Below are 8,766 nucleotides of genomic sequence, written 5' to 3' on the forward strand. Positions count from 1 at the left end.
ATTATGTATTACTTACTGTATCGGCCAGTGGATGACCTTACCTTTGGTTTTGCCATTGCTTTTAGTGGCAAAAACTGCAATTACTTTTGCACCAATTTAATAAATTCAACTGTTGAGTGCAGACTTGAAGTATTTTTTTTTTATTTATGTGTTGGGTGTCTTATAAATGTAACAGTGGCTTCAATGGTCCAAAAAACATCAAACTTTGTTTCATGCTCTTCATAAACTACCAAAAGGCATGCCTTTATTTTTATCAGTGAATTCAGTATTCACTAAGCAATTAAAAAAAAACTGTCAAATTTGTAAGAAGACATTTCCTTGAAAATATCATCTCATCTTTTTGCTGGGGCAAAAAGCTAATTTTTAGTTCTGAAAATAAACTTTTCTCAACCCCAAAAAGAACTGTGTCTAGATGAGAGCAAATTAAAAATAAAAGTCTTTAGGTAATATCTGACGGAGAAAATATCATGAGGTAGGTGATTGCTTTCTAGAATTCTTCCTGGGATTCAGAATGAAGATCATCCATGGTGTCTCTGAAGATGCTTAACATTAGTATAGATAGCATCTGGAGGAAAAAAATACGAGATACCTTTACATTAGCATTCCATGAGTTAGAGATATCAGCATTTTCTTCTAACTTAGCTTATTTAATTCTTGGGTAGCTCTGTAAGTCTAAGGATTAAAATGCCAGAAAGAAAATGAGGGCCTTAGGATAGAGTTAGCTATAGTCTAAACAAGGAGAGAGGCCCTGTGCATTATCCTCATGTGAATGGAGATTCCTTGGATAATGACTACAGACTGGATAGGGAAAAAGGCTTTGCACACAGCCACCCATTGTTCAGTCTTTATTAGAACCAAAATAAGTGGAGGCTTGCTTTTCAGGCCCACTCTGTGAGGACTGAAGAGAGGAATGTCACGGGATCCCAACAGTATTTGATGTCTTCATTTTCCAGGACTCTTCTGAGAGAGACCTGGCAGGCTAGAGCAGTTGACACAGAGAAAAGGCAAATCCTGAACCAAGTCACATTCCTAGTAATGAACACTAGAGCATTTCTATAATGATAAGGCACTTTTACTGCCATGGTTGAGTTAATAGAACTTTGATGACATCACAGGTTCTGTAATGAAAAAAATGAAAACAAGGGAAGAGAAAAAAAAAGTCCCCAGTACAGCAGATAAGATATCTGACCAACAGGAACATACTGTATTAGGGCAAGAATGAATACATTACTAAAACTTTTAACCCATCATCTCAAACTTCTATTAAACTGGCCCATCCCTAGAAGGGTAGAAAAAAAGAAATAAAGAGATGAAAATTAAATATTACAAGTTTTCTAGGTTGGCTATTTGTCAGGATTAGAAGTTCCCTTGGTCGTAGGTTTTTGGTGTGCTTTATCCTTTATATGACTATTCATGGATATACAGATTTTTTTTCTTTTGGGTTTTAGAACTATGAACACATTGAAACTTAAAATATGTTCTAAATGTACTTCTAAGAGCCCCATGATCGTGTCAAACAGCCATTTTACAGCTCTCTAGATTTTCACTAATCAGCAAAAGTTACTGGCCTTAGAAAAAGCTAAGTTCATTGTCCTGTAAAATACTACGGGTATTTATATCACAGCATGATGCATCTCAGAGAGAAAAGAAAGCAGGTAAGAGATTTTTAGATCTATTACACCATTTAACTCAAAGAATGTTTATATGACTCACTACACAAAGTTTAAATACATGAGGCAATTTTGATTGTTAACTCCCTGAACTTGCTGGCAGAGCAAAGTGAGACCAAGATATTTCTAAACAGTGTGCTCTGGTATTGTTATCTACTATAAGGCACTTTCTGTCTTATCAGCTGCTTCAGTCATCTGCTTAGCTCCGTAAAACCTGCTCACTAGCATGGGTCATTTTTGTTTGTTTGGAATTGAAGAACATTAAGTATTAGCTGGTTACTAGTTAGGTCTGTTTCTCAAAGTTAAGTAAGAGGGAACTTTAATGATAAAGTCTGTCCTCAAGAAAAAGTTTGTTTAACCCATTCAGTCTGTTTCCCAGATATATTTTTATTTAAAACATATTATAGGTATCTACTATAGAAATATGAACAGTAAAAACAAGAAAACATTCCATTCTTAATTTTCCACATAACTACTCAATTATTTTAAGGTATTTCTTTACAGATTTTTAAATGAAAACTTGTACATGGTTCAAAAGGAAGTTTTGCATTCCGTTACTTTATTATGTTGTTTTCTGTGTTGCTTTATATCATAACAAGTTGCTGCATCGTAAGGCTATAAGAACGTTTACTTAATTTTTACCCTTTTGTTGATTAAGTTGTATAGTATTCCTGTAACCTAGTTGTAAGGTTAGTTCTACACTTGCTTCTTATGTTTTTAGGTGTTTCTTTCTCATGTTACATAACCCCAGCAAGTTTCTCTTCAATTTGTTGAAAGAGAAGGCTAACTTACATATTAGCATTTGGAAAAATTGCTGCATTTAGTTTTGGTTAGCTTTAAAAATATACGTATGATAAAATTTTTCCAAGATACATGTTAGTGTTGCAGTGCTACAATTGTGATTCAGTTCTGTCATGGGACCCATACACATAGCCAGACCCATCCAGTATATTCATTCTATCAGCATGAGTCCTATCAGGCAGGGAAGTTAATTCTGCTTTGGGGGATGGGGAAGAATTATGATAGCCAAGATAACCAGGGTCTTTTTCCCACGCTTTCTTAGAAGAAAGACTAAGCCATTCTAGGGAAAACTTGCAAACCTAAAGAATCTAAATCTAGATAGAATATACAATCCGCCTTTTAAGGGTGTAAGGACTAGTTAACATTTATCTTTTGGCCTCTTTCAACCATCTCCCTCCATGCTTTCCTCTTTTATCCTCTTCACTAGCCACTTTCCATCTGCTGACTCCTTACCCTGGCTATTAATATTTTTAGGAAAATTGAGGGCTTGGCAGAGGTGAGTTCCCACTCTCAGTCATGATCCTACTACTGCCAGGCCTTGCTCAAGCTTTCTCTGCTTTGAGGCAGGTCTAAATTCAGCCAGTTGATGCTTTTGCTATTTTTTCAGAAGTGGCCAACTACTAGGGATATCAGGAGTAGGGCCAACATAGAGTTGGGGTGTTATTCTGGAGATAGATAGCAAAGACACCTCTTCATCTTATCAGTATCCAATCATGAGAACAGAGATTTGACCCCAGACCTCATGAAAATAGTCTTAGATTTTAAACTGAGACCAAGACTGTGGCCTTGGAAGTGTTTTATTAACCAACTGAGAAAATTTTGATTTTAAAATATACTTATTCTTTAAAAATAATTTAAATAAAAAAGATCAAACATAAATTTGTTATCTATGTAAGAATGCAAGAAATGCCCTACTATCTGCCAAACTGATAGTCTATCCAGCCCAGAGTTCTGCCTCTGATATTGTTATCATGTAAACACTAGATGTCTGTCGGCACTGATGAACTTCAATAAGACCCACCCTCAAAACCTGTAAATTAAAAAACCAAAAATGGTTTTGCATTTATAGTTTATAGAAAATAATAATCTTTTCACCTACTAGTAATCTCTTGACCTACTTTCCCCTTCAGTTATTGAACCAATTCTTTGCTCCTCTTTTCAGCAAAACTTCTCACTGGAGTTGACACTTTCTTCAATTTCTCTCCTCTCATTTTATCTTGTTTATTTTTAATTTTTATGTATTTAATTTTTATTTTTTTTAGAGACAGGGTCTCACTCTGTCACCCAAGCTGGAGTGCAGTGACACAATCACTACAGCTCACTGCAGCCCACTGCAGCCTTGAACTCTTGAGCTCAAGCAATCCTCCCACCTCAGCCTCAGAAATAGCTGAGACTACAGGCACGTGCTACCACGTCCAGCTAAATTTTTTAATTTTTGTTTTTGAAATTTTTAGTAGAGATTGGATCTTGCTATATTGGTCAGCATGGCATCAAGCAACCTTCCCACCTCGGCATCCCAAAGTGCTAGGATTACAGGCATGAGTCCCCATGCCTGGCCCTCTCTCATTTTATCTCATACACACTTTAGCCATCCTTTTAACCCCAGAACTCCCCTGAAACTGCTTTTGTCAAGGCCACTGATGACATCTAGGTTAAAAAATCTCATGCCACTTCTCGATTATTTTCTTGAAAGCTTAGCAGCTGCATTTGGCCCAGTTTTTCACTCTTCTTCATGAAACATTTCTTCATTTGTTTTCCAGGACAAAATATTTTCTTGTTTTTGTTCTTCCTGACAATATTGCTGGTTCCTCTTCATCTCTCAGACTCCATCTCTTAGATCCCCTAGACTTCTTCACTGTACTCCCTCCCTCGGTCATCTCAGTCAGTCTCAAGGCTTTATACCATCTATCCAGTGACGACTCCTAGTTTCACACCTCCAGCCCGGTCTTCTTTTGTTTTTCAGGCTCAACTACTCCCTTAGAGGAATAATATATAATTTAAAATTAATATATCCAAAGCCACCTCCTGTTATTCCCCCTCAAAACCTCCTCCTCTCACAATCTTCATTATTTAATAATTGACAACTTTATCTTTCAAGTGATTCAGTCAAAACCTTTGAAGTCATCCTTGATTATTCTGCTTATTCCATTCACTAAGTCCAAATTTGTCAACAAACCATTCAGTTTTATCTTTAAAATTTATTCAGAAATACACCACTTCTCATGACCACTACCACTACTACCTGGTTTTAGTCATAACCGTACCCCACCTTTCCTCTAGCAGGAATGGTCCAGATGAAATCATTCAGGTAAGAAAGATAATATGTCAGGTAATATTACACCTCTATTGAAAACCCACAATGGCTCTCCATCTTCCTCAGAGGAAGTCCAAATTCTTACAATGGTTTAAAAAATCACCTTCTACTTTATCTAGCTCATCCCACTCTTGCAAGACTTCATGCTGCTTCTAGAACTCTCTCGGTACAGAAATTTACACTTATTGCTCCCTCGCCTAAAATATTCTCCTAGAGAGCCACATGGCTCCCTCCTCCCTCTCTTCCAGGCTTTGTCACCTCTAGGGAAAGCGTTCATTGATTACTATTTAAAATGTACACCTCCCAACACCATATCCCTTTCTGTTTCTACCTTATCTTTGACTGTGTGCCATAGTATATATTTTAGCTACTTGTCTCCACCCAATTAAGCTCTATCAGTATGAGGGCTCTCTTTCATTCATTACTGCATCCTTACAGCTTAGTACAGTACTAGGCACTTACCAGGCACTTGATAAATAGTTGTCGACTGAATATGTAAATAAATGAAAGATATAGACAAGAAGTTAGGAGTATATCACAATAGGCCAAGGTGATAAATTACAGTGGCTTGAACCAGGGTGGTAGCAGTGGACATACTGATACATTGTAGAGATAAAGAAGACACGAGTATTGGGATTCCTGTTATTTCTATTTTTCTCATCATACAAGTAACAAATCCATACATTGTAGTTGAACATATCAGTATTGAGAGTTCATTAACGTGAGGCTTCCCCCCAAGGACATGATCTACCTTCTACGTGCCAATAAAGATCTGCTTCTCAACCTAGAGAACTGAGGACCAGACCTTAAACTGGGATTGCCAGATAAAATACAAGACATCTAGATAAATTTGAATTTCAGACAAACAAGGAATGAAATAAAAAGTGTGTTCCAAATATTGCCCAAGTCATAATTATACTAAATTTACTAAGAGTATATATGTAAGTGTATGTAAATATGTGTGAATTTGTGTTTATCTGTTGTTTATTTCAAATTCAAACTGTGAGTGTGCTTTTTGTGTTTGTTATTTGGCTAAAGATGGTAACTCTAACCTGGACTACTGTAAATTCTCTGAACTAAAAAAATATTACTTTATGTCTTCCTTGGGAAATATATGTTAGCTTTCTGTTGGTAAGAATAAATCAAATGAGTCTTATTTTTTTCTTTAACTTCTACATTACTTTTCATTGATAGGGGCTATGAAAGATCAAAGCCATATAATCAGAGCCAGAACTCAATTGTCTTTAAATTCAGTTGCTATACTTTTCTCATTGAATACTACTTTTCAGCCAATAAGAATATCAAGATGGAAAAAATGTCTGTAATCTAGTTAATTAATGCTGCTATGCATCTAGTAAATTTCAATTTGTTTTATAATTCCTTTTCTGCCATCTGATTAAATATCATGCAATGTGGTATATTCAATTAAGTGTTTGTCTAACAGAATGGTCCCCCAGTACTCACTCAGCCTAGGGTCAACTTTTCAGCAGATGGTGGTCAGGCCTAAGCTCTGCCTTTCCCCCGACTCTCTTAAGTTGATGTGATGTACAAATCATGTATTACCTATGATTATATAATACTGAATGGGGACAGCTGTGGATGGACTCCTTCTCTTTACCAGTGCGTTCTCCCTGTTCCTTTAACTCCTACATTATAACAAAGCACAGGAATAGTTAGCAACTGAAGAAAAGTTACAGAGGAAGGAAAAGAAGAGCAGTCTTGATACTAGCATAAACAAGAAGAAAAAGAAGACTTCAAAGCAGAGAGTGGCTGGTATAGAACTGATATCTCACTAATTATATGTGTGTAATCCTTATATTTTAAAAATCCTTGGCTCAAAGGCTGTACCATTCACATTTCTTTCTTTTTCTTTTCTTTTTCTTTCTTTCTTTTTTTTTTTTTTTACAAATACAGACACTGGAAACAGTGAATGGCCAGGTGGCCCATACAGTGCAGAAATATTGTCAGTGATTTAAGTTCAAGTCTACAGTGCTCCCCTGTCTTCATCATCCCGGAGCTCTCAGGCAACTGATACTGAGTAACAAGGGGAAAAAACTCTAAAAGACAATGTCCCCTCAACCTGAAGGAATTCTGGACAAAGTAAAATTTTAACCTCAAATCCATCAAGATATTGAACTTTCTGAGACATGAAGCTATTTATTATTGTCTCTCTTAGACAAATGTTTCAAGAAAAAAATGGAAAGAAAAGAATACGAACTTAAAAAGTGATCAAAGACAAATCTGTATTCAAAAACTGTCACAATGTCATATGTAATCACACTGAGAGCAATAGACACAACCTATTTTGAAACCAATAGGCTTTATACTCTTTTCCTACCCTATATATTAATATTTGCCATTTTCCCCTCCAATCAATACTACCTAATTTTAATTAGTTGTTTAATCAGTTTTTCCTTTGATAGAATATTATCTCCATCCCAGTATCTCAAGAACCTTTCATACCTTATTCACAATAGTTGCTTGAGATGAATTTTGTTATTGATGAATAAATTAGAGAAATCACTATGCCCCATCCTATGAGAAATCTCTGCTTTAGACAAGCTATTTTCTCAGCAGCCTACACTGATGTCTACTCTTTTTCAACTCTTTTAATTGCTTGTGTTGGCTCCATGTGAAATGCACTCCAATACTTTTTTGTTATATAAATACTACCCATCCTTCCAATTCTTGTTCAAATTTCACTGATTCTATAAAACCTTTCTTAATGTTTTTAATATATGTTACTCACTCTGATTTTAAACTTTCATGTCCCCTACATTTAATCATATACCATATTCTTTTTATTCCTTCTCTCTTCAACAGGATTGACTTCTTGAAATCAGAATATCTATTCATCCACTTCTACCTATCTCAAATATCTTCTATCAAAATGCTTATTGATTTATTGATGAGGTACCTGGAAATAATGGAGGAAAAAATTTACTAAATGAACAAGGGGGGAGTGTGACTACTGTTAGAGCACAGGAATCGGAGACTTGCGATGTATAGCTAATTACACAGTTGAGTCAGTGTCAACCCCGGACTATAATAAAAAGAATCAGATAATAACATAATTCCACACACGTAGTAAGTATTCAACAAATGTTTATTAATTAATATATTAATAAATTAAACTCAAACAACTGTTCATGCTTAATTAAGCCCATGCTCACTAATACCAACAATATCCATTTTAGAGTCATTCTAAAAGTGAAATCACTCCTTTTGTTTTTTCCAGTCCCTTGTTTTGGCCATATAAAAAAGCTTCATACAAAGCAGTTGGAAAACATGTGATCCCTGTTAAGCTTGGCAACAGCATTACATCAAAAGCCATTAGTAGCAATAAAAAATTTTTAATTGTTGTTATGTATTGGCAGAAGCTGAAAGTTCATAAAAGTATGTGAAAATAATAATTAAAAATACTGTGAGACCAGAACCAGAACATAGAATTGTCTTAGTTGCATTTTGGAATATTCACCATAACTTAGCATTTCCTAAAGAACACTGGGTCACAATTATCAGTTATCATTATGTGCCAAAGATACAATTATGGATGCAAATTAAAATAGTAAGAGACATGGGATTAAATGGGAAATCTAGCAGTAACCGCAGACATTTCATTGTATCTTTCATATTTGCTGAACATTAGGTCATTTCACCTTTTTAATTTTATTTATTTTATTTTTTTAAGATGGAGTTTCACTCTGGTTGCCCATGCTGCAGTGCAATGGTGCAATCTTGCCTCACTGCAAGTTCTGCCTCACAGGTTCAAGCGATTCTCCTGCCTCAGCCTCCCAAGTAGCTGGGATTACAGGCATCCACCACCATGCCTGGCTACTTTTTTTGTATTTTTAGTAGAGATGGGGTTTCACTACGGTGGCCCAGCTGGTCTCGAACTCCTGATCTCGGGTGATTAATCCGCCCACGCTGACCTCCCAAAGTGCTGGGATTACAGGCGTGAGCCACCATGCCCAGCTTCAT

This window comes from Nomascus leucogenys, chromosome 3 (assembly GCF_006542625.1).
Source record: "Nomascus leucogenys isolate Asia chromosome 3, Asia_NLE_v1, whole genome shotgun sequence".
In the NCBI taxonomy this organism is placed as follows: Eukaryota; Metazoa; Chordata; class Mammalia; order Primates; family Hylobatidae; genus Nomascus; species Nomascus leucogenys.